The sequence below is a fragment of the Pseudophryne corroboree genome, chromosome 12 (assembly GCF_028390025.1).
Source record: "Pseudophryne corroboree isolate aPseCor3 chromosome 12, aPseCor3.hap2, whole genome shotgun sequence".
Classification (NCBI taxonomy): Eukaryota; Metazoa; Chordata; class Amphibia; order Anura; family Myobatrachidae; genus Pseudophryne; species Pseudophryne corroboree.
In genome coordinates, this window is record NC_086455.1 from 83,745,661 (window position 1) to 83,772,220 (window position 26,560).

Consider the following 26,560-nt stretch of genomic DNA (forward strand, 5'->3'; position numbering starts at 1 on the left):
AAACATAGAAACATAGAATTTGACGGCAGATAAGAACCACTTGGCCCATCTAGTCTGCCCATTTTATACTGAAGTATAAGAGATGGGGATAAATTTATGTACAACAAATATACTGGGTGAAAGGTGAATAAACACAAAGAAAAGGGTGCTATGAACCTAAAGCACCCATAGTTTTGCTTTCAGCCTTTAAGGAAAAGTAACTGTTTTGTAGAGAACTTCTATGCCACTGGGGAAGCTGGTCTACTACAGACTGAAGAATTGCATCTATTTCACTTTATGTCCAATCTATAATAAATAAATAAATGCAAACCTATGGAAAAAGAAATATTACTCTACATACTGCAATGTTTCCATTTTATTCAACATTTAAAGGAAAATAATCCATGCTGATAAAGAGGGCATGTTTTTGTTTCAGATTCATTAAGTATTAGAATACAGCATGTGTTCTGTTAGAAGCCTGGAAGTAGGCAGACACCAAAAGAGTCAGGTCAAGGGAATCCATTTTTATTGGCTACACTGGTGTAGATTTCAGGACCACCAGAGCAAGGAAGCCAAGAGAGATAATGTCACAAGATCCTCATTGTCCGACTTCAATAACACACAAAAGCTTTTTATATGGTTGAGTGGAGCCTAGTGGAACGGGTAATTGTGAAATGGATAGAACCGCAAAGTGAAGTGACTATCAAGGTACTATTTTTAATTGTGTAAATAAATGATCTGGCTTCTCAGCAGCTAATGCACCTTAAAAATCAATTAAAAGCAGAAAGAATGTCCTGATTGAGCAGTGCAGCTTAAGCAGTCCAGTCCCTGATTTCCATTCATTTACCTTTCTAAATATAGCACGCAGATATAATTACATCTATGTTAAATTCCTATTAACTTCTGCAGCATTACACAAGCTAGGGAGACTGAGGACAAGACACCCGGCTGCATACACTCCTGAATAATCCCCATGTCATGGTCATTTTCCAATCCTTACACGCAAACACAGATACATACTGATGCAGCGAACCTCAACATCCATGCATGCAGTAGAGGAATATTGCAAAAAATGATCAATAACTAATGTAACAAAAATAGAAAATGGCTTTTAGAAAGGTCTACTCACAGCATTATATGCATAGATTGATCGACTTAGAAACATAGAATTTATGGCAGATAAGAACCACTTGGCTTATCTAGTCCTCCCTTTTTTTGTTTTACTATATTTTTATCTTAAACCTTATCTGATCCTTATTTCTTTGTAAGGATATCCTTATGTCTATCCCATAAATGTTTAAATTACTCTACTGTCTTAGCCTCTACCACCTCTGATGGGAGGCTATTCCACTTGTCCACTACCCTTTCTGTGAAGTAATTTTTCCTCAATTTTCCCCTGAACCTACCTCCTTCCAGTCTCAGTGCATGTCCTCGTGTTCTAATACTTCTCTTCCTCTTCATTTGGAGGATGTTTCCCTTCTGGACTTTGTTAAAACCCTTGATATATTTGAAAGTTTCTTTCATGTCCCCCTTTCCCTTTTCTGCTCCACTCTATACATAGAGATTTTTTTGTCTTTCTGGCAAGCCCGGCGCTACCCGCTCAGCAAAGGGATGCAGTGCAGGTAGGCGCCGGGCAGGAGAGGCACCTTCACTGCTCTGCATCCCTGCTGAAGCGCCGTCCTGTCCCCCCTCCTGCTGCTGTGCCTGTCACACTGACAGGCAGCAGCGCCGGCAGCATGAAGCCTTCTCCTCTCTCCCCTGGTGACAGAGGAGTGTCAGTGTTCGTTCTATTGAAAGAGGGCGGAGCTACATGGACCAAGGGGGCGGGGCTACATAGGACCAGGCCAGCAGACTGTGAAGATCTGGCCAGCAAGACTGTGGTAAGTGGATGTAAAAAGAGTGTGAGAGAAAAAGTGTGTGTGTGTGTGTGTGTGTGTGTATGTGTGTGTGTGTTTGTATTTACGTATATATGTATGTATGTGTGTATCTGTGTGCAGAGCCGTAACTACGTGTGCCAGGTAGTGTGTGCAGGGCTGGTGTACATGAGTGTGTGAGAGGTGGCTGTGATGTACTATATGTGTGCTTGGTGGAGGGCTGCAGTGTATATGGCTGCCGTAATGTGTAAAAAGGGGGATGCTGTCTGCCGTAATGTGTAAAAAGGAGAACGCTGTCTGCCGTAATGTGTAAAAAGGGGGACGCTGTCTGCAGTAATGTGTAAAAAGGGGACACTGTCTGCAGTAATGTGTAAAAAGGGGACACTGTCTGCCATAATGTGTAAAAAGGGGGACGCTGCCTGCCGTAATGTGTAAAAAGGGGACTCTGTCCACCGTAATGTGTAAAAAGGGGACGCTGTCTGCCGTAATGTGTAAAAAGGGGGACACTGTCCACCGTAATGTGTAAAAAGGGGACGCTGTCTGCAGTAATGTGTAAAAAGGGGAACGCTGTCTGCCGTAATGTGTAAAAAGGGGAATCTGTCCGCCGTAATGTGTAAAAAGGGGAATCTGTCCGCCGTAATGTGTAAAAGGGGCTCTACCTGGTGTAGTGGCGCTACTGTGCGGTGTAGTTTGAATAATGGAGACTACTATAAAATGTAATATGAATTGGTATTATTTTGTGGCCACACCCCTTCCCCATGAATCCACGCCCCTATATTTTTTGCACGCGCACTGCCCCTACTTTACAATCAGGGGGGGGGGGGGTGCCGATGCCCTCTCTTGCACACAGCGCTAAAATGTCTAGTTACGGCACTGTCTGTGTGCAGGGCCGTAACTAGCGCTGTACAGAGTGTGTGTGGGCAGAGAGTTCACATCCATAGGCTTGCACGGATCTTCTGCAGCACGGGGGCCCAAGAGGCCATGGTAACCCCCCGGCCCTGCATGTAAAGTATGGGAGGGCGCAAATTTATATTTTGCAGGAGGGTGCCGAACACCCTAGCTTTCTGGGTATGTTTTGTGGTGTAGGCCATGCACCATTTTAGTTGCCCTTCTTTGTGCAGTCTCTAATGTATTAATATCCTTTTGAAGATATGGCCTCCAGAACTGAACACAGTATTCAAGATGAGGCCGTACCAATGACCTATACAGTGCCATTATTACTTCTTTCTTTCTGCTGCTGATTCCTCTCCCAGTGCAGCCAAGCATCTGACTAGCCTTCCTCATCGCTTTGTTACATTGCTTACCTGCCTTTAAGTCACCTGAAATAGTGACTCCTACCTAGATGCCTCTCCTCCTCAGAAAGGAAATTAAAGTTGTGTTACAGAACAGACTTCATTTCACTACTCCTATTGAAGTATGCTGCTGCTAGCCTCTTTAGAAGGGGACTGATAGCAGAGAATAATAGCATGTACAGTTCCTTGCTAAAGTATTCACCCCCCATTGCATTTTTCATGTTTTGTTGCCTCACAACCTGGAATTAAAATGGATTGTTTGAAGGTTTGCATCATTTCATTCACAGAACATGCCTACAACTTTGAAGATTTTTTTATTTTTTTATTCTGAATTAAACAAATAGGGCAAAATAACAGAAAACTTCAGCATGCATAACTATTCACCCCGCTAAAGTCAGTACTTTGTAGAGCCACCTTTTGCGGCAATTACAAATGCAAGTCGCTTTGGATAAGTCTCTATGAGCTTGCCACATCTTGCCACTGGGATTTTTGCCCATTCCTCAAGGCAAAACTGCTCCAGCTCCTTCATGTTGGATGGCTTCCGCATGTGAACAGCAATCTTAAAGTCTGACCACAGATTCTCAATTGGATTGAGATCTGGGCTTTGACTAGGCCATGCAAACACATTTAAAGGTTTCCACTTACAGTGTGTTGCTTTACCAGTATGCTTCGGGTAATAGTTCTGCTGGAAGGTGAACCTCTGTGCCAGTTTCAAATCACAGGCAGACTAAAACAGGTTTTGCTCAAGAATATCCCTGTATTTAGCACCATCCATCTTCCCTTGACAGTTTACCAGTCCCTGCCACTGAAAAACATCCCCCACAGCATGATGCTGCCACCACCATGTTTCACTGTGGGGATGGTGTTCCTGTGGTGATGGTATGTGTTGGGTTTGAGTGAGATATAACGTTTCCTTCCTCCATACATTTGGGGAGTCATCCACATTCCTTTTGGCAAACTCAAAACGTGCCTTCTTATTTTTAACACTATGTAAGGCTTTTTTTCTGACCACTCTTCCATAAAGCCCAGCTCTATGGAGTGTACGGCTTATTATTACCACCAGTTACTTATATAGCACACACATATTCCGCAGCGCTTTACAGAGAATATTTGCCCATTCACATCAGACCCTGCCCCAGTAAGCTCCTTACAATCTATATTCCCTAACACATGTACACACGCACACATTCACACTAGGGTTAACTTTGTTGGAAGCCAATTAACCTACCAGTATATTTTTTTTGGAGTGTGGGAGGAAACTGGAATACACAGGGGAAATCCACACAAGTACGGAGAGAATTTACAAACTCCACACAGTTAGGGTCATGGTGGGAATTAAACCCATGACCTTAGTGTTGTGAGGCAGTAATGCTAACCATTACACCATCCATACTGGCTTATTGTGGTCACATGCACAGATACACCAGTCTCTGCTGTGGAACGGTGCAGCTCCTTCAGGGTTACCTTTGGTATATCTGCTGCCACTCGAATTAATGCCCTCCTTGCCCGGTCTGTGAGTTTTGGTGGCCAGCCCTCTCTTGGCAGGTTTGTTGTGGTACCATGTTCTTTCCATTTGAAGACGATGGATTTGATGGTGCTCCATTTGGATTTTTTTTTTATTTTGTTATAACCCAACCCTGACTTGTACTTCTCAACAACTTTGTCCCTGACTTGTTTGGAGAGCTCCTTGGTCTTCATGGTGTGATGCCTCTTGCTTAGTGGTGCTGCAGCCTCTGGGGCCTTACAGAAAAGGTGTGTTTATACTGACAGATCATGTGACACTTAGAATGCACACAGGTGGCCTACATTTCATTAATCATGTGACTTCTGAAGGTAGTTGGTTGCACCAGAACTTTTGAGGGGCTTCATAGCAAAAGGGGGTGAAAACATAAGCACGTGCCAATTTTCACATTTTTATTTATAAAAATTATTTTTTATATAAATTTCTCTCAGGTCACTTCACCAACTTAAGACTATTTTGTGCATATCCATAACATAAAATTCAGATAAAAAATAAATTAAAAAAATTACAGGTTGTAATGTAACAAAATAGGTAAAAAACCAAGGGGGGGGGGAATACTTTAGCAAGGCACTGTATGCAACTGTAAATTAAATGTACAGTAAGTACACTGTTAAACACTCCAAGTTTTAGCAAAGCATGGGAACTTTTTGAATTTATATTGTGAACACTATTTGCAGTATCGCTTTTAAGCTAACTTGTATTTTGCCATTACTATCCCTTTACGTACACATGGACAAAAAGGTGGATTAGACAAGCACAACAAGCAGTTAACATCAAGATATGGGGGTATATGCATTTGCGGTCGAATTGCCGCAAATGTCGAAAAACGGGGCATTTTCGACACAAAAAAATAATAATTCGACAATGCAATACAGTACTTTTCGACAAAAAAACGTCCGTTTCAGATTCGACTTTTTGAAATTCGACAGTTGTAAAATTCGACATGTCTGCAATGGTAAAAATGCGGCTTTTCAACAAAAGTATATTCAATTGAAGAATGTCGATTCGACAACAGTGCTTTTCGACAGTCATTTCGTCAATTTCAGTACGCCTCATTTTGGTGGCAGACTCTAATAAAAATGTTTGAAAACATGTTTTTTTTTTGGTGTTTTTTTTGTTGCTAATAGCATATCTATTTATATTAGAAGGGATTATCTACTTGGTTTGTCTATTAGGAGCGACAAGTATTATTTATATATTTTTTAAAAGAATATATTTTTTTTTTTTACTGACTAAAATAATATGAAGAGATCAGAGCATGTTTTTCAGTGGGAAGGGGTGGGAATGGGTTAAAAATCAAGAAAAAAAATGCGTGGGGTCCCCCCTCCTAAGCATAACCAGCCTCGGGCTCTTTGAGCCGGTCCTGGTTGTAAAAAAACGGGGGGGAAATTGACAGGGGATCCCCCGTATTTTTACAACCAGCACCGGGCTCTGCGTCCGGTCCTGGTGCAAAAAATACGGGGGACAAAAAGCGTAGGGGTCCCCCGTATTTTTAACACCAGCACCGGGCTCCACTAGCTGGAGAGATAATGCCACAGCCGGGGGACACTTTTATACCGGTCCCTGCGGCCGTGGCATTAAATCCCCAACTAGTCATCCCTGGCTGGGGTACCCTGGAGTGGGGACCCCTTAAATCAAGGGGTCCCCCCCCCCCTCCAGCCACCCAAGGGCCAGGGGTGAAGCCCGAGGCTGTCCCCCCCATCCAAGGGTTGCGGATGTGGGGCTGATAGCCTTGTGTCAAATAAAAGAATATTGTTTTTTGTAGCAGAACTACAAGTCCCAGCAAGCCTCCCACGCAAGCTGGTACTTGGAGAACCACAAGTACCAGCATGCGGGGGGGAAACTGGCCCACTGGTACCTGTAGTTCTACTGCAAAAAAAATACCCAACTAAAAACAGTACACGCACACTGTGAAAGTAAAACTTTATTACATACATGCATGCCGACACACACATACTTACCTATGTTCACACGCCGACTCTGTCCACTTCTCCAAGTAGAATCCACGGGGTACCGGAAAATAAAATTATACTCACCAAAATCCAGTGTAGATCTGTCCTCTTCTTTTTTTGTAATCCACGTACTTGGCTGACCGCGAGTAACCTCACAGCTGACCGAAAAGTTCCCACCATTGAAGATAATGGAGCGGCATAGTGCGCGTCTGACAGCTCAGACGCGCACAGCCAATCAGGAGAGTGCCACAACGTGGCGCTCCCTGATTGGCTGAAGGGACCCTCTGTGACAGGAGTCACGGGGGGGTCCCGGCATTCGGGGAAAGGGGTCCCATGTGTAAACATGGGACCCCTTTCAGTGCGTGGTCCGGGTAATGCGGTTTGTTTTTTTGGCAAGTACGTGGATTACAAAAAAGAAGAGGACAGATCTACACTGGATTTTGGTGAGTATAATTTTATTTTCAGGTACCACGTGGATTCTATTTGGAGAAGTGGACAGAGTCGGCGTGTGAACATAGGTAAGTATGTGTGTGTCGGCATGCATGTATGTAATAAAGTTTTACTTTCACGGTGTGTGTGTACTGTTTTTATTTGGGTATTTTTTTGCAGTAGAACTACAGGTACCAGCTGGCCCTTTTCCCCCCCCGCATGCTGGTACTTGTGGTTCTCCAAGTACCAGCTTGCGGGGGAGGCTTGCTGGGACTTGTAGTTCGGCTACAAAAAACAATATTCTTTTATTTGACACAAGGCTATCAGCCCCCCATCCACAGCCCTTGGATGGGGGCGGGACAGCCTCAGGCTTCACCCCTGGCCTTTGGGTGGCTGGAGGGGGGACCCCTTGATTTAAGGGGTCCCCACTCCTCCAGGGTACCCCGGCCAGTGGTGACTAGTTGGGGATTTAATGCCACGGCCGCAGGGACCGGTATAAAAGTGTCCCCCGGCTGTGGCATTATCTCTCCAGCTAGTGGAGCCCGGTGCTGGTGTTAAAAATACTGGGGATCCCCTGTCAATTTTTTCCCCGTATTTTTATAACCAGGAACGGCTCAGAGAGCCTGAGGCTGGTTATGCTTAGGAGGGGGGACCCCACGCAATTTATTTCTGGGTTTTTTAAACAATTTAGTGCCGTCCAAAAAGTCGAATCCAGGACGCACACTATCCGTCAATTGGTCAGTTTTTCGACAGCGGGACTGTCGAATCCGTTTTTTATTGAATATGTCGAATTCGGGTCCCGGCGGCAGGGTGTCTGACTGTCGAAATGTGTCGAATTAAAAAACGGTTGAATTCCAGCCGGAATTCGACCGCAATTGCATATACCCCATGACCTCTTAAAAGAAAAAAGAAAAGGACATAACAATGGGTAACATCACAAACTTGTGTTATATGAATGCTAATCAAACATTTTAAAATAAAACACAGCCGCAGCCACTAGCTTGAGAAAAATTAATCCCACAAGTTACTGCTTTGTTAGTGCTAGAAAACGACCAATTCCCTTGCTTCCAATGGTGGGACAATGGAGACCTCTGGGGCACAGCTGGTGGCACAAGGAGTATGGGCGCTTCTACAATAGACTTGTCAGCAAAGGCTCCTCCTCCTTATAACAACTGTTATAAAGTCAGTTTCTTTAAAGTGCCGATGGGTGCTTTAGTTTGTGCTACTACTGAGACAGCTTTATTTTTCTTATTTTACAGAGCAGACTGCAGTACAGACTGCTTCAGTGCTCTCAGTCGGCAATTGTCCACCAAAGAATTAACATCAGGACTCCAACGGCCATCTTCACAGCAGCCTCAGACATCCTTGAGCTACATTTATTGGCAGCAAATCAGCTCAAATCCTCTTCTTTACCTCACCATAACATTATTGGGCTATATAATCTGCAAATAACATCCATCCTCTGTATTATGCTGTTTTTATTCTCTCTTCTACACTCTATCCATTAAGAGTGCATTATTGTTAAACTGCTTAAAGCCACACCTTTGTTGTTTGTAACATTTACAACTTCCACACCACATTGTGTATGTATTGTTTTGCATTATTTCTCCATTACCACAATATATTGTTACCTGAGGTGAATTTACAGTGGTTCAAAACATTAATGTTATAGTCTGACTTTTGCTAAAATTCCTTATCAAATTGCATTTCAGTGTTAATGATATTGACAGCCACTGCTACAGTACGTCTATGTGTTTCTGATCTCAGTTATTATACTCTCCCAATATCTGTAAGATAAATAGGTGTTCAAGAAGGATTTTTTCTAAAGCCTTTCCTGAGAGCGGAACTACTGTGGCAAAAAACTATGGGGGCCATTCAATTAGTGCAGATTTTTTAGAACAGTCAAAAGAACGGCACTTTTTGCCAGTTTTTAGTTTGAATTTACATACGACCTATTCAATGCCCATGCAGTTTTTTGGACTGGTCGAAAAAACCGGCACTGGCGAAAACCACATATATCGGCGAATTTGGCGCTGATACACATGTTTTGGTGAATTCACTGGCGTTTTCGCCCATTTTTGGCGCAATTTTCATTCGTGACGATTCAACTAAAAAAAATATTGAAACTGCATTGGCGAAAATGGATTAAAAATCGGGCGAACACATCCACAATTGAATACCCTGTGTCAAATTAGTCCCGTTTTTTTGACCAGTCGAAAAAACAGCACTTACTTGAATAACCCCTATACCTGTAATAAGCATCAGGCTAAACTTACTGGTCGGGCTCAGGACTTGGGGACCCTTTGTGAGACTTTAGTCTCTGGACCAGAATCCTTGTTCACCTAATGCAGTCTCAGGGCCCGTTTGGATTAGCATCTTAACTCAGGCCATGTTAGAAATGTCTAGGCAGCTACCCATTAATAAAGACCAAAGAAAGATCCTCCATTAGGCATCATTTCTGTTAATCCTGAAGCTGTTCCTGCATCGCAGACTAACCCCAGTCTGTGGCGGTGGAACCCCCTTGGGTATAGGGTCTCTCACAACCTGTAGAAGGATCTGTAAAAGTCTCTACTTCCTTACAAGAGAGTTACTAGTCTGCTCCGGTTGAGAATTTTTTATATATATTTTTTTTTTGGGGGGGGGGGGATGGAATGGTGGTTCAGCCTCTTGTGTGGGGGGCTCCAGAGATGCTGCAATTCTGACATCTCCTCACATATGGATGATGATTATAAACCGGATTCTGAAGATTAATAAGTCACCAGGTCCCGATGGTATTCACCCAAGGGTTCTAATGGAGCTTCACTCTGAACTTGCAAAACCGCTATATTTGATCTTTGAGGATTCAGTAATATCAGGTATGGTTCCCAAAGACTGGCGTATAGCGGAAGTAGTTCCTATATTCAAAGAGGGAAGTAAAGCTGAACCAGGTAATTATAGACCAGTTAGTCTTACATCTATAGTGGGGAAAGTATTGGAAGGTATTCTAAGAGATAGTATTCAGGAGTTCCTTGAAGTCAATAAGGAATCAACATGGGTTTATGAAGGACAGATCCTGTCAAACCAACTTACTTGGCTTTTATGAAACAGTAAGCGCAAACCTAGATCAGGGTAAAGAGGTGGATGTAATCTTTTTAGATTTTGCCAAAGCATTCGACACTGTACCACACATGAGACTTATCTACAAGCTACAAGAAACAGGGCTAGGAAGCACAATATGCACTTGGGTCAAAAACTGGTTAGATAATAGGGAGCAGCGCGTTGTGGTTAATGGATCTTTTTCAAATTGGACTGAAGTGCTAAGTGGTGTGCCGCAAGGCTCAGTATTAGGACAGCTATTGTTCAATATTTTCATTAATGACCTAACAGAAGGTCTAGAGAGCATGGTGTCAATTTTTGCAGATGATACCAAATTGTGTAAAGTTATAAATGCAGAGGGGGATGCTGAGTCACTTCAGAACGACTTAGTTAAATTAGAAGCTTGGGCAGCGAAATGGAGAATGTGCTTCATAAAGTGTAAGGTAATGCACTGTGGTAACAAGAACAAAAATTACACCTACCTACTAAATGGGGTAAAATTAGGGGATTCTGTACTGGAAAGGAATTAGGTGTCCTCATAGATAGCAAACTAAGCAGTAGTACCCAAAGTAGGACTGCAGCAAAGAAGGCTAATAAGATATTAGCATACATAAAACGGGGAATTGATGCTAGGGACGAGAGTAATACACTCCCGTTATATAAATCACTTGTGAGGCCACACCTTGAATACTGTGTACAATTCTGGGCACCATACTACAAAAAGGATGTCCTGGAGCTAGAAAAAGTTCAGAGGCGGGCGACCAAACTAATTAAGGGTATGGAGACGCTGGAATACAAGGAAAGGCTTGCAAGACTAGGCATGTTTACACTGGAAAAGAGGAGATTAAGAGGGGACATGATCAACATCTACAAATATATAAGGGGACAATATACAGATCTTGCGCAGGACCTGTTTTTCGTTAGATCAACACAGAGAACTCGTGGACACTCGCTCAGGTTAGAGGAGGGGAGATTCCGCATAATACGGCGTAAAGGCTTTTTTTACGGTAAGGACGATACGTGTTTGGAATTCCCTGCCTGAGGGAGTTGTAATGGCCGACTCAGTCAACACCTTTAAGAATGGGTTTGATAAATTTCCAATGGATAAGGATATCCAGGGTTACAGGGCAAAGTCACGCACTATGGTTATTATAAAAAAGAGGGGTAAAACGTAACGGCAGTCATCAACTTCAGTCAAAATTTTATACAAAATAATCCTTCATAGGACACCACAAATAGGTTGAACTCGATGGACAATTGTCTTTTTTCAACCTTAGATACTATGTTACTATATATATATATATATATATATATATATATATATAGTGTTCACTCTAGGCTGTTTTAGCAGGGCGCCGCACCCTGCCCGTTTTTTTAACAGGCAAAACCCGCCCTGCCCCTTTTGCGGCGCCCTGCTAGAACAGCCGCCCGCTCTCTGCCCTCCCGGCGTGTATAGATGCCGTGCGCATGCGCGCGGCATCCAATCACGCATTGGGAGAGGGCTGGGGGAAGCCCAGCACCGACGGAGGTGCTGGGCACGCCCCCAACAGTGACGTCGCCGGCCACAGACGCTCTCTATAGTAGCCTCTGTGGGCCGCACCGCCGCCTAAAATGACGGAGGCGTGGCCACGCCCCCTAATTTGCGTGGCCGCGCCCCCATTTCGGACACGCGCGCGGGTTCGCCGCGCGCGCACATGTGCCCCCCTGAGTCCGGCGCCCTGCCCCTTTTCACTCCTAGAGTGAACACTATATATATATATATATATATATATATATATATATATATAGATAGAGAGAGAGAGAGAGAGAGACATGGATGGATATACATACATGCATACATACATATATGCATACATACATACATACATACATACATACATATACACACACACACACACTGAGGCTCATGCTTATTGTGTCTTTCATCGTATAACCTCCTCATTGGTATGCTCCTAGTATCACTTCTCCACAGCATGTTTTTCTAATGTGACCTCAACTCCCTCTGGTCCCTCCCCTACCTCTGAGGTGTAATCTGCATTCCCCCTCCTACCTTCCTCCGCTATGTCGCAAAAAAATAAGAAAGACCAGCCGCCCCCTACGAACTTTTTTGTAAACAAAGCTGAATCCACACAGCCACATCGGTCCCTACTGGACTCGCCATCTTCTCCCCAATCCTACGATTCCAGTATTGACACACAGATACAGGCTGTGATGACCATCTTACTGGAAGGCGTGCAGTCCGCTTTTAACCAGGATCTCTCCAAAGCGGTCTCGGAATTTAAAACGGAAATTGCCTCTTTGGGTTACAGGATAGATGCTTTGGAAACCAAGACTGATGACCTCTGTCGCTCACAACTGTGCATGGAACTTATTAGGCTCCAGTATGAGGTCAAACTGCTTAAGGAGAAGCAAGAAGATCAAGAAAATCGCTCCCGGAGTAATAATCTTCGAATCCGAAATATTGCAGAATCTGTGTCCGCTTCTTCCCTGCAGACGTTTCTCAGAGAATTTTTTCAGCATCTGGTGCCAGACCTTTCTGATGATGACTGCCTATGCGACAGAGCCCACAGATCTTTAAGAAGCAAACCCTCGGCCTCTCAGCCTCCCAGAGATGTTATTGTCCGCCTACACTACTATAAATCCAAAGAGCAAATATTGTTTTCCACTCAAGACACTCCCACTGTTCCGTTCCAAGACATGCAACTGCAGAAATTCCAGGACTTGGCTCCTTCCACCACTCAGAAAAGGAGGGACCTTCAACCTGTTACATAGATTCTCCGCCAGCATAATATTCGATACAGATGGGGCTTTCCTTTTCTCCTCCAAGTCTTTGCCAACAATGTCGTGTATCCGATTAGGACTCTGGTACAAGGTCAAGACTTGCCCGCCAAACTGGATTTACTCCCGGACTCCCCTCACGCCTCCTCCTGCCCGATCTCTCCAACACCTCAGCACCCGAAGCCTCCAACAGCTGACTGGACAAGAGTGGGCGGTCAACATTCCGGGGATGTGGACCCCCCTTGACTTTGCTTGGTTGTTTTCTGTGCCTCTACCCTCAATTGCTACAACTCATTGACTTTGTTCAGTTCTCAGGCTATGTTTTGCCCATGGCCCCTGACCAGCAGGCTCTGTCATATCTTTTTTCTGGCTCTGAGTAGCCCGCCATCAGTTGGTCCTAAGAGTGGTCCAGTTTTAGCAACAGGTCACGGATCTTACTCGACCTCTTTAGGCCATACCTTTATATTTTCTTCCCAACATCTTTTTTGCAGGTCACAAACAACCCATTCTCTGAGAGTCTGCAGTACAGACATTTAACAAATGGTCCAGGTTAAACCCCTTTATTGATTCAATGCAGACTAACATTGGTTATTTCAGTTTATCTTGTTGACCTCTTAACTGTTATAATGTTTTACAGGATCACCTTTGACTTAATTAATCTACAACTGCTTATGTGTTACTGTTTAGAAATTATGCAGACCTGCATAGTTTCTTATTCATTGTTTTGCATAGTTTCCCCCCACCCCTCCTTTTTTCTTTCTTTTTTTTTTTTTCTTTCTCTCCAACAACCCTTTTGGGTCATACAACCCCCCCCCCCTTTTTTTTCCTCTTCCCCCCTATAGACTCCCTCCTTTCCCACTCCTAGAGGTAGTACAAAATACTTTTTCCCTACATTTAGGGAATTTTGTTGCGCTGTCAGAACTTTCCAACAAGTCGGGGACCAGAGTATTCTGGTCGCACCGGTTCCGAAACTCACCACCCCCCCATGCACCCTTTACTTGCAGTGATTGCAATTTGTTCATTACTGATGCAGCGGCCCCTGACCGGGACCCGCCTCTTTAGGGTTTATGCCCTCATGGGCACTTTGTCTCTTTTTCTTCTCATCCTATGCTACAGGCTTAACTCCTCTTTCCCCCCTCTTCTTCTCAACCTCTCTACTTTCGGGATGGACCCTTGCTGTCTCTTTTCCCCAACACTTTCAGAAGCCTAGAGCAGACCCCTCCTTTACCACTCAGTCATGGCCCTGAAATTATCAATGTTAATGGGCTAAACTCACCTAATAAACATACCGTAGTTCTCAGCGCATGTAAAAGAGAGAAGTCAGATTATGTCTTTCTTCAAGAAACCCACCTCACAGGTCTGCACACCCAGCTAAGAGGCAAGCAATACTCTCAGACCTTTTTTGCCTCAGCTAACTGCAAAAAAAAAAGGGGGGGGGGGGGTGTCGCGATTTTAATTCACTGCAACATCCCTTTCACTCAAACAATAACGGACCCAGAAGGGCGTTATACTGTATTCTGGTAATTGGCTCCCTACTCTCGGAAACTTTCACCTTCACCTCCATATACGCCCCTAACCAGGATCAGTCCCAATTCTTTAAAGTTTTATGTAGGCGTCTTCAAAAGGTTGCACAGGGTCACATAATTCTAGGGGGGACATTAACACTGTTATTGACCCTTCACTGGACAAATCTGGCCCTCCAGGTACTAAGAAGGATGTTAACACTTCTAGGACTTCTCTCACCCTTTTCCTCCTCTCTTAAACAATTGAATTTGTGTGACTCATGGCGGTTATGCCACTCTTCGGCTCGAGACTACACACATTTTTCAGGCCCTCATCAGCAATACTCCCGCATTGATATGTTTCACATCTCTCAATCCACTGCGGATGCCGGTATTTCCCCGTTTACGTGGAACGACCACGCAGGTGTATATATTTTATTAGACCTCTTCCAGGGCCCTCCACCAACACGTAAATGGCGTTTAGATAACACATTATTATTACACCCCTCAACCTTAACCGACCTCAAAATAACCCTGAAACATTATTTTTACAAAAACAACACCTCAGACGTCGCCCCTGGATTTGTATGGGAGGCCCATAAAGCCACCCTCCGAGGCCACATAATAATTAAGACTTCTATTATGCGGGAAAAAAGCGGCAGAAGAAATCTCATCCTTAGAGACTCAAATAGCCGCTTTACTGGCCCAACATAAACTATCTCCTACCGTACCGCTCCTATCTCAGATAGACAATCTTAAAGGTCAATTGAATACTTTACTATCTCGTCGAGCTGCGAGCATCTTGCAGAAACTGCGACAAAGATTTTACGATAAATCAAATAAAATGGACTCCTTGCTAGCTAATAAAAAGACGCAAACAAGCTTCAACTACTATTGATCAACTTTACTCCAAAAAATGAAATGGTCCTACGTATGATTCCACAGAAATGCTAGAAGAATTTAGAGACTTCTACAAGTCCCTGTACAACCTGCCGACATCCTCCACCCCCTCAATCGATTTGTAGAATATACGGACATATTTACTAAACACACCTCTACCTACTATTACTGATATTGACACTAGCATCACTAAATGCAGACATATCAGCGGAAGAAATAACCGCTGCCATTAAGTCCATGCGGTCTTCAGTTGCCCCAGGACCTGATGGCTTCACGGCCCAATATTACAAAATCTTTGTACATGAACTCACCCCCAACCTCACCTCCTTATTTAATAGCGTATTAAATGGATCCTCCTTCACAGCAGCCTCCCTGCAAGCAAACATTGTGGTGATCCCAAAACCTGATATAGACCCCACAAAATGTGTCAACTATAGGCCAATATCATTGCTTAACGTAGACCTTAAAATCTATGCAAAAATCTTAAGGCCCATACACATTGGGCGATTTTGAGCTGAAAGCAGCTCACTTTTGGTGTTTTGAGCTGCTTTCCAGTGTGTATGGACAAGCGATGAGCGGTGAGCGCTGATGCGCACTCCCGCTTCATCGCTGGCAGCCTCCGTTCATCTACTGGTATTACCAGTAGATTAACGGCTGTGTGAGTGGCTTTCCATAGCGTCCTGCTAACTAACTGAACTTTCAAAACTAAAAGTGGATAAATCAATGGGGCCAGATGGGATACACCCAAGGATACTAAAAGAGCTAAAAGATGTGCTGGTGGCACCATTAACAGAATTATTTAACCAGTCACTAAATACAGGTGCCATTCCAGAGGACTGGAAAAGAGCAAATGTAGTTCCACTGCACAAAAAGTGGAAGCAAGGAAGAAGCAAGTAACTACAGACTAGTAAGCCTTACATCAGTAGTAGGGAAAGTAATAGAAAAACTACTAAAAGAAAGAGTTGTGGAATATCTTAAATCAACAACTTACAGGATCCAAAACAGCATGGATTTACTGGTGGGAGATCATGCCAAACAAATCTTAGACTTTTTTGACTCTGTGATGAAAATAATAGATCAAGGGGGAGCTGTAGATGTAGCATATCTAGACTTTAGTAAGGCATTTGACACTGTCCCACATCGCAGACTGCTAAATAAACTTAAAAGTGTGGGGGTGGATTATAAAATAGTTAAATGGATAAGAACCTGGTTGCAGGATAGGAAACAAACAGTTGTAGTCAATGGAGTGCAATCTATGGAGGGAAATGTTACCAGTGGAGTACCCCAGGGATCTGTACTCTGACCAATTCTCTTTAATATCTTTGTTGGTGACATTGCAAATGGTATTGAAGGGAAGGTATGCCTTTTTGCAGATGATACAAAGATATGCAACAGGGTAGACACACCAGGAGGGGTAAAACAAATGATTGATGACCTAGCTAGGCTTGAAAAATGGTCAAGAACATGGCAACTACAGTTTAATGCTAAAAAATGCAAAATCATGCACTTGGGTCTCAAAAACCCAAAGGCTAAATATAGTATCAAGGGTACTATAATGGAAACTACTGAGGAGGAAAGGGATTTAGGAGTCACTATTTCAAGTGACTTAAAGGCAGGAAAGCAATGCAACAAAGCAATGCGAAAGGCAAGTCAGATGCTTGGTTGCATAGGGAAAGGAGTCAGTAGCAGGAAAAGAGAAGTAATAATGCCACTGTATAGGTCATTGGTGCGGCCTCATCTGGAATACTGTGTCCAGTTCTGGAGACCATATCTCCAGAAGGATATAAATACATTAGAGAGTGTACAAAGAAGGGCAACTAAAATGGTGCATGGCCTACATCACAAAACTTACCCGGAAAGGCTAAAAGATCTTAACATGTATAGTATGGAGGAGAGAAGGGAAAGGGGAGACATGATAGAAACTTTCAAATATACCAAAGGTTTTAACAAAGTTCAGGAGGGAAACATTCTTCAAAGGAAGAGAAGTATTAGAACTCGAGGACACACACTGAAACTGGAGGGAGGCAGGTTCAGGGGAAATTTAAGGAAAAATTAATTCACAGAAAGGGTAGTGGATAAGTGGAATAGCCTCCCATCAGAGGTGGTAGAGGCTAAGACTGTAGAGCAATTTAAACATGCTTGGGATAGGCATATGAATATCCTTACAAAGAATTAAGGCTCAAAAAGGGTTGCAATTACCTAAAGGATAAAAAAAAAATGGGCAGACTAGATGGGCCAAGTGGTTCTTAACTGCCGTCAAATTCTATGTTTCTATGTTTAGGTTTTGGAGAGGGTGTAACTTAGAGGGCTCATTTATGCACATATGGTGGTCTTGCCCCAAGATAGCTAGCTTATGGAATGAAGTTGTTAACTTCATAGCAATCCTATTGCATATCCCCATTCCAAATGACCCTAAATATTTTCTTCTACCACTAGATATTCCAACATTGTCCAAGCAACAAAATAAACTGATGCGCCATGTGATCTCTGCGACAACCTGCCAAATTGCAGTGGACTGGAAGCAATTAGCTGCCCCCTCTCTGCACACTATAATGGCCCGCATTTGGTACGTGTACCGTATGGAGTATATGACGAGTATCCTTAATTCTTCAAAAAAATTAATTGCCATTCGGTCCCCATGGATCTCCCTTCAACAAATCAGCTCTCCTTTTGCTATTGATACTTACCCCCACTAGCAGTATTTTGTTATACAGGATCGTCTGATCTTTTACTTCTTCTTGTCAAGAGTCCACCCCCCCCTTTCTCCCTTCTGCCTTATCCTCTTTTTCTTTCCTATCCAATCTTTTTTCTTACTCTTTGCCTTTTCTTATGTTTAACGTTTTTTAATATAATCACACCATCCAGAAGTTTTTTTTTTTTATAGAAAGAGAAAAAATAAAAAGGATAAAATGGATCACATACTTAAATTTAATTAAGTTTTCACATGCACTGTTATTGTACTGGACTGTGAATGTCGGAATTTGCATTATTGATGTATTGTGATCTTCCAATAAACAAATCTTTAAAAAAAAAAAAAAAAAGAAGAAACCTCTCCTCAGAGGATTTATTGTCTGAAACATGGACTCATCCTAATGGGAGCTTTCAAACTTCTCATTTCTAGAAGAAATACAATTTTTTTTTTTTTTTTTTTACTTATTTTCCACCCTCAGATAGGAATAAATAAGAGACTCCACCTCCAGTAAATAATTCAATAGCCCATTTGTCTTAGACAACAACTATTCCACTTCCAAGTGCAGCATACCTTTGTGACAGTACAGATAAAATATACGTTATGGTAAGAACTTACGGTTGATAACGTTATTTCTCCTATGTCCACAGGTTTCCACAGGATAACAATGGGGATATGATGGAGCGACAGCGGATTGGTACCAAACGATCACAAGCTTTCAGGCCTTCCAGGATGTAACGGGCTCGTCCATATATCCCCGCCCACTGGCTCAGTCAAATCAGTTGTATTCCAAAGCATTTAGGCAGGAGCATTATGTAGAACCCTATTCAGGCGAGAAGAACACACATGCACACCCTTCCATGCAAGAGGGATGAGGTTAGTGAGTATAACGATTCTCAAATCAGGTGCGTCAGGGTGGGATCCCTGTGGAAACCTGTGGACATAGGAGAAATACCGTTATCAATGGTAAGTTCTTACCATAACGTATATTTCTCTGGCTGGGTCCACAGGTTATCCACAGGACAGGAGAACCGTTCGCCTGAATTCAGCGTCATGAGGCAAAAGCATCCAAGGCATAATGTCTAATGAATGTGTTAATGGAAGACCATGTGGCTGCCTTACATATCTGTTCTGCTGAAACACCGCGTTGTGCTGCCCATGAAGGACCTACCTTACGTATAGAGTGAGCAGAGACATTAGCCGAAACAGGGAGATCAGCTCGAAAATATGCTTCTGAAATCGTCATTCGAAGCCATGTTGCTAGCCTCTGTTTAGTAGCATGCCATCCCCTCTTGTGAAATCCGTAGAGAATGAAGAGAGAATTGTCTTTCTGATGGCACTGGTACGATCCATGTAGATTCTTAATGCACGGACTACGTTCAACGACGCTTCTCCCGCAGAAAGTCCCGACACCTGAAAAGCCGGGACTACAATTTCTTCGTTAAGGTGAAATTTAGATACCACCTTAGGAAGATAACCAGACCTAGTTCTGAGAACTGCTTTATCTGGATAAAAAAAAAATCAGAAAAGGAGACTTACACGGCAGCGCTCCTAAATCTGACATTCTTCTAGCTGGTGTCATAGTCAGTAGAAAGAGTACTTTAGCTGTCAACCATTTAAGATCCACTTTATTAAGTGGTTCAAACGGAGCACCCTGAAGGGCTTTGAGGACCAGACTTAAATCCCAAGGTACTGCAGGAGGAACAAAGGGTGGTTGAATGCGCAGCACTCCCTGGAAAAAAGTATGCACATCCTGTAAAGTAGCAATTTTCTTTTGGAATCATACAGTCAATGCTGAAACTTGAACTCTCAAGGAAGCCACCTTCAAACCCTTATCCATTCCTGCCTGAAGGAAATCTAAGATTCTGGATACTCTGAAAGATTTTGGATCCATACATCTTTCACTGCACCAATGAATATAAGCTTGCCATATTTGGTGATAAATGCGAGCTGAGGAGGGTTTCCTTGCTCTGAGCATAGTTTGAATTACGTGTTGTGAGAATCCTCTTGACTTCAGGATAGAGGTTTAAACAGCCACGCCGCCAAAGACAGCCGATCCAGATGCATGTGATAACAAGGACCCTGCATCAGTAGATCTGGCCGTTGAGGGAGCCGAATTGGCACATCCAACGACATCCTCTGCAGATCTATGTACCAATGCCTTCTGGGCCAAGCCGGAGCTATCAGAATCATGGCACCCTTTGCTTGCTTTATTTTCCTCACCACCCTGGGTAGCAGGGAGATTGGAGGAAACAGATATGCCAGATGAAAGTTCCATTTTACTGACAGTGCGTCCACAAGTATCGCTCCAGGGGTCCTTTGTTCTTGACCCGTATGCCGGAACTTTGTTGTTCAGACGGGATGCCATGAGGTCCATCTCTGGCAACCCCCACTTATCTACTAGAGTCTGAAAGACCTCAGGGTGTAGAGCTCATTCGCTTGCTTGAATGATGTTTCGACTGAGAAAGTCCGCTTCCCAGTTTAGGACTCCTGGAACGAACACTGCGGACAATGGCCCTCATTCAGAGTTGATCGCTACCTGCTTTCGGACGCAGCGCGGTGATTAGGTGAAAAAGCAGCATTTCTGCGCATGCGTATGGTGCGCAGTGCGCACGCGCGACGTACTTTCACACAAAACTATGCAGTTTCACACAAGGTCTTGCAACGCTTTTCAATCGCACTGCTGATCGGTGAGTAATTGACAGGAAGTGGGTGTTTCTGGGCGGAGTGTGTGTAAAAACGCGGGCGTTCCCAATAAAAACGCAGGAGTGGCTGGGGAAACGGGGGAGAGCCTGGCCAAACGCAGGGCGTGTTTGTGACATCAAATCAGAAACTGAACAGTCTGAAGTGATTGCTAGCTAGGAGTAAGTTTCGAGCTGCTCAGAAAATGCACAATCTTTTTTTGTAGCAATGCTGCGATCCTTTCGTTCGCACTTCTGCTAAGCTAAGATACACTCCCAGAGGGTGGCGGCTTAGCATTTGCACTGCTGCTAAAAGCAGCCAGCGAGCGATCAACTCGGAATGAGGGCCACTGCTGGAAGATGGAGTTATGCCCACCTTAGTATGTGACTTACCTCCTCCATAGCTTTTTGGCTGCGAATTCCTCTCTGATGGTTGAGGTACGCTACTGCCGTTGCATTGTCTTAACGGATCTGGACTGGTTTTCCTTGCAGAATGTCCTTTGCCTGAATCAGTGCCATGTATATGGCCCGGAGTTCCAACAGGTTTATTGACAGGCGACTTTCTTCTGTGGTCCATTGTCCCTGGAACCATAATCTTTCAGACACTGCTCCCCAGCCCTGTAGGCTGGCATCCGTTGTTAGGATCTCCTAATCTGATATCCAAAAGAGTCTTCCCTGTCTAGATGGGATGTGTATAGCCACCAGGCTAATGACCTTTTTACCTTTACTGGAAGTACCATCATTTGTTTCTTTATTGTCTGATGTATTCCATTCCATCTGGTCAGAATCAGATGCTGCAAAGTTCTTGAGTGGAATTGTGCATATTGCACCATGTCGAAAGTTGACACCATCAACCCCATCACTCGCATTGCTGTGTGGATTGATATTGTCCGACTGTGTATTAATTCCTGAGTCATTAACTGCACCTTGGATATCTTTTCCTGAGGTAAAAATATTTTCTGCAGACTTGAATCCAATACAGCCCCCAAGTGAATCATCCATTGTGACGGAATCAGAGACGACTTTGCCCAATTTATGAGCCATCCTTTTTTCTGTAGACAATTTATCGTCTGTTGGAGATGGCTCAAGAGCAATTCCTGGGATTGTGCCAGGATTAAAAGATAGTCGAGGTACGGAAAATCCTTATCCCCTGCTTGCGGAGATAAGCAGCCATAACCACCATGATCTTGGTAAATACTCTGGGGGCTGTGGCTAACCCAAAGGGTAAGGCCTGGAACTGAAAATGTTGCTGGAGGATGGCGAACCTGAGGTAACACTGATAGGACAATGTTATAGGCACATGCAGGTAAGCATCCTGTATATCCAGAGATATCATGTAATCCCCTGGTTCCCTGGCCAAAACTATGGAGCGTAACGTCTCCATGTGGAACCTTGGGACCCAAATGTATTTGTTTAACATTTTGAGATTGATAATTGGCCGGAATGACCCATTTGGCTTCTGAACCAAAAATAGGTTGGAGTAAAAACCCTGCCCCCGTTGTGCCGGGGGTACTGGAATAATTACCCCGGAATGAAGCTATTTCTGAACTGCTTCTTGTAATGCTTTGACCTTTGTCTCTATATGAGACGGGCTGGTGCAAAAAAAACCTTCGAGGAGGCTGCTTCTTGAAAGTGAAAACATAACCCAGAGAAACCACTTCTTGCACCCAAGCATCTGTCGTCGACTGATGCCATATGTGTGCAAACTAAAGAAGTCGGCCCCCTACCTTGGGGTCCCCCAGGTGGAAGCCCACACCATCAGGCTGATGGTTTCTGTTCTGGTTTTGAAGCTGGCCCTCTGGTGGCCCATTGCTTCTTTGCTTTACCAGACTTATTGTACTGGGTCTGTTTAGAATCATTTTTGCCTTTTGTTTTGCCCTGCCATCGAAATGGGCGAAACCCCGAACCCCTGTGCCTAGGGTTTTAACTGGCAGGAAACCTGACTTTCTTGGACTCTGCTTCTAACTCCAGAATATCTGTCAATTCCTTACCAAAGAGAATGTTCCCAACAAAAGGCAAAGCTTCCAGAACCTTCTTGGATTCTGAATCAGCTTTCCATGTACGCAGCCAAATTGCTCTGCGAGCAGCTACCGTTAAAGGCTGATGCTTTGGAAGCAATCGTACCCATATCCATTGCTGCTTCTTCTAAAAATAGTGCAGCCTGTTTCATATGAGCTATATGGGATTCCTGCTCCCTAGTAGGTGCTGAAAACCCATTTTCCAGTTCGTCAGCCCATTCAGCTACCGCCTTTGCCATCCAGGCCGAGGCCATAGCTGGCCTTATGACTGCCCCTGACAGAGAAAAAATGTTTTTCAAAAACCCATCCACTCTTCTGTCTGTGACATCATTTAATGATGTTGATGGTAAAGGCAAAATAGATTTTCGCACTAATCGAATGACGTGCGTATCTACAGTACCTTAGGAGGCACTTCTCTTTTTAAACAGTCCCCAGTTGGAAAAGGGTAATAGGAATCCCATTTTTTTTTTAATTCTATATTTCCTATTGGGTGTAGCCCAAGCTTCCTCCATAATTTCCGTCAGTTCTTCTGACCCTGGAAACTCAACCCTAACTGTTTTGGGACGTTTAAACACAGGTGCTTTAGTTTTTATTATTGGCTCTGCTGAATCCTCTAGAGACAGAATAGCCTTCATTGCTCCAATTAACTCAGCTATATCCTCTGAGCTGAAACCTTCTTACCTGTTCTTCATATGGTGAAGTAGAGCAAATGGAGCTATCCTCATCTGATGTATCATCCTGTGTAGCCTGTGAACTTGATGATATATTTACCTCTGGTTTTTCAGCTTGTTGATTTGTAGAAGCTGGTGGGGGTATACCATAAGACGGGAGCTGCATGTATGGGTTAATAATATACCCTATTCCTGAGGTTGAAGCTGTAGGGTCCAACCTGTCAGCTATACTGGATAAGGTTTGTGCAAACATAGCCCAAGGTGGATTTATTTGTTGTTGAACAGGGATCTGCCTTGCAATCTGCTGAAACGCAAAACAATTTGCACATCACCCATCCTGTGCCATATGCTGAGCTGATAACCACACCTTACAGGATAAACATGTTATAAGTGTTGGTGTTACTGTTATTGTAACCTCATCACCTTTGCCGCTCTTAGACATGATAAATAATCAGCTTTTCACAGTGTACTACACAATCTGTGACTGTAATCACTTTACTATATTAAAGTGATATCAATCTGACCCCAACCCAAGCACCAGCATTGAGGCTCAGAAGAGACACTGACAAACATATATAAAGTCAGCAATCACACTAGCAGTCAGTCACATGTTATATATTAGTCATATGTGCATATTATCAACTACGAACACATTTCAAGTATGTAGGAGTACACTTACTGAATTCTGTTCTATACAGTTATTTAACGTATTCAGATGCATTTGCGAACAAAACCACAGTAATGTACACAGACTCATATGTAATAGGCACTAAAGTTAACTATTCATACTTACAAAAGTAGATAAAAAATTAGTGCGGTATAACCCTTACTCCGTAGAGTGGGATACAGGGAGACTCACCCCACTTCCAGGATCGATCAATACGTTTGTGGACGCTGAGTGGATCCAGACGCTACTAGTGTACACTGCCGCTCCGGTAACTTTTTAGTGGACACAGACGCTCAGTGAATGCCAGTGCATGCAGACGCACCCGTCTGCGACCCGATCTCCTAGCGGTACCTTAGTGTACACAGACGCAGCGGCCTATGCTGCAACCGAGACCCCTCATGGCAGCATCTGAGACGGAAGTGAGGCAATCAGTTCATGGCAGGAGACGCACGGAAACTGGTCATGAACTGGGGGTAGGGGTGACCAGGAGAGCGTCTGACTCCCCACCGCTGACATCAACCCTAGGGATCGAAGCCTCAAACTAATCCTGGTGCCTTTTGATTCCTAAGGCCTAGCGTTGGCGCACCCGTGGTTCCGGAGCTTCAGCTACTGTTTGGTAGTCTCCTTCTAAAACAGTGTGGCTGTGTCCGTATTCCCCTTCTAAGCAGGACCGATGCCTTACCTTCTCCCCGTGCTCCGGCCACAGCCTGGTAACGTCTGCTGGACCTGCTTGTATATATCCGACACAGACACCAGTCGAGACAGCACTTGTACCGTGGATAAGCGTTGTTGCGACCCGGCGGAGAGTTGTTGGAGCAACTCTTTCCAATATACGTGTAAGACGCTCTTAGGAAAGATCAATCAAAAACAATGTAGTAAGACTATAAGAATAAAATAAAAATGCTTAGGGCTGCCAAACACAGCAGCCCTGTGATCATGGTCCGACTCCTGCCGTACCAAACAAAAAACTGATTTGACTGAGCCAGTGGGCAGGGATATATGGACGAGCCCCTGCATCCTGGGAGGCCTGAAAGCTTGTGATCGTTTGGTACCAATCCGCTGTCGCTCCATCATATCCCCATTGTTATCCTGTGGATAATCTGGGTGTGGTATTGAAGGTCGACAGTAACTAGGTCGACAATGTCTAGGTCGACCACTATTGGTCGACAGTAACTAGGTCGACAGGGTGTCTAGGTGGACAGGGTCTTTTTAGTCGACATGTTCTAGGTCGACAGGTCAAAAGGTCGACATGGGTTTTTTTATGTTATTTTGGTGTAGTTTTCTTCGTAGAGTAACTGGGAACCCCAATTAGTGCACCGCGTCCTCTCGCATGGCTCGCCATGCTTCGGGCATGGTGTCTTCGCTCGGCACAGATTACCGTTCCAATCGTAGTCCACGTGGATCGTTAAGTATGAAAAAGTTCAAAAAAAGAAAAAAAAATTGTGGAAAACTCCCACAGGCGTCGCAATACCTACCTCCTACAGGCGTCGCAATACCCCCGGCACTCATATCTTACAGTAGCAGCGACTGCCAAGCTCCCGTATTGCAGCCTCCAGCTCCGGCACAGGCAGTAACTTTGACAGCTCCTGGAGTCTTGGCCAGGGGTAACATGCGGCGCTGCTCTTCATTCCAGGTTCTTTCACAGTCTACTCAGTCTCAACTCTGCATTGCAGCCTGCAGGTAAGGTGGCTGCACAGTGCACTCTCTGCTTTGATAAGGAAAGAGGGGGAGAGCAGCAGTCGGGAAGGGGGGTGGGGGGTGGAGATGAGCAGCAGGCATGCACACAGTCTGGGGGAATGAGCACCAGCATGCACACAGATGGTGGAGGGAACAGAATAGCAGACATTTTACAGAGTGGGGGGGGGGGGGGGGGGGGGGAAAGGCTGAGAGCAGCAGGCACCCACACAGACTGGGGAGATGGGGAAAAGAGAGCAGCCATGCAACAGACTGGGGGTGGGGGAGAGCAGCAGCATGCCTTTCACCTGAAGGGTGGGCACGGGGAAGGGGCAGTAGGCAGAAGTTTTGCCTAGGGTCCCGGGAAACCTTGCACCGGCCCTGACAGGAGGTACTAAACATCCAACCTCTCTATGTGCCCCTGTAGTACAGTACCTTGAGATTTCAATCTGTTTTTTAAGGGTCTTCAAACCTCTCGCTTTGTACCATTGGAGTTGGTGGACATTAAAATATTGACATGGAAAATGTTTTCCTCCAGGCTCTCTCTTCAGCCGGAAAAGTATCCAAGCTTGAACCACTATCCTGTCAATCACCTTTCTTGAGCGTCCATTAAAACAGAGTGGTGCTAAGAACAAACCCATCCTTTCAGCCGTAAGTAGTGTACCATAATCATATCAATTAGGAAACTGTAGTTCCCTCATTGCTAGACAACAATTAGACAGATTCCATGGGCTCTCTTCGTGCACTGGACATAGTAAGGGTGCTCAGGAGTTACGTTCCCTGAAAACTCACCTCTTCAGACAAGCTTATCAAATTCTTGAACTGCCCACATAACCTTCAAAAGCTTTCCTATCCAA

The 26,560-nt window shown here is 44.1% G+C and overlaps 1 protein-coding gene across 3 annotated transcripts in view; it reads right to left on the bottom strand.

Moving 5' to 3' along the window:
* Window positions 1-26,560, bottom strand: part of MNAT1 (MNAT1 component of CDK activating kinase) — a 432,825-nt gene that overhangs the window by 250,013 nt on the left and 156,252 nt on the right. The gene's annotated exons all lie outside the window — the stretch shown is intronic.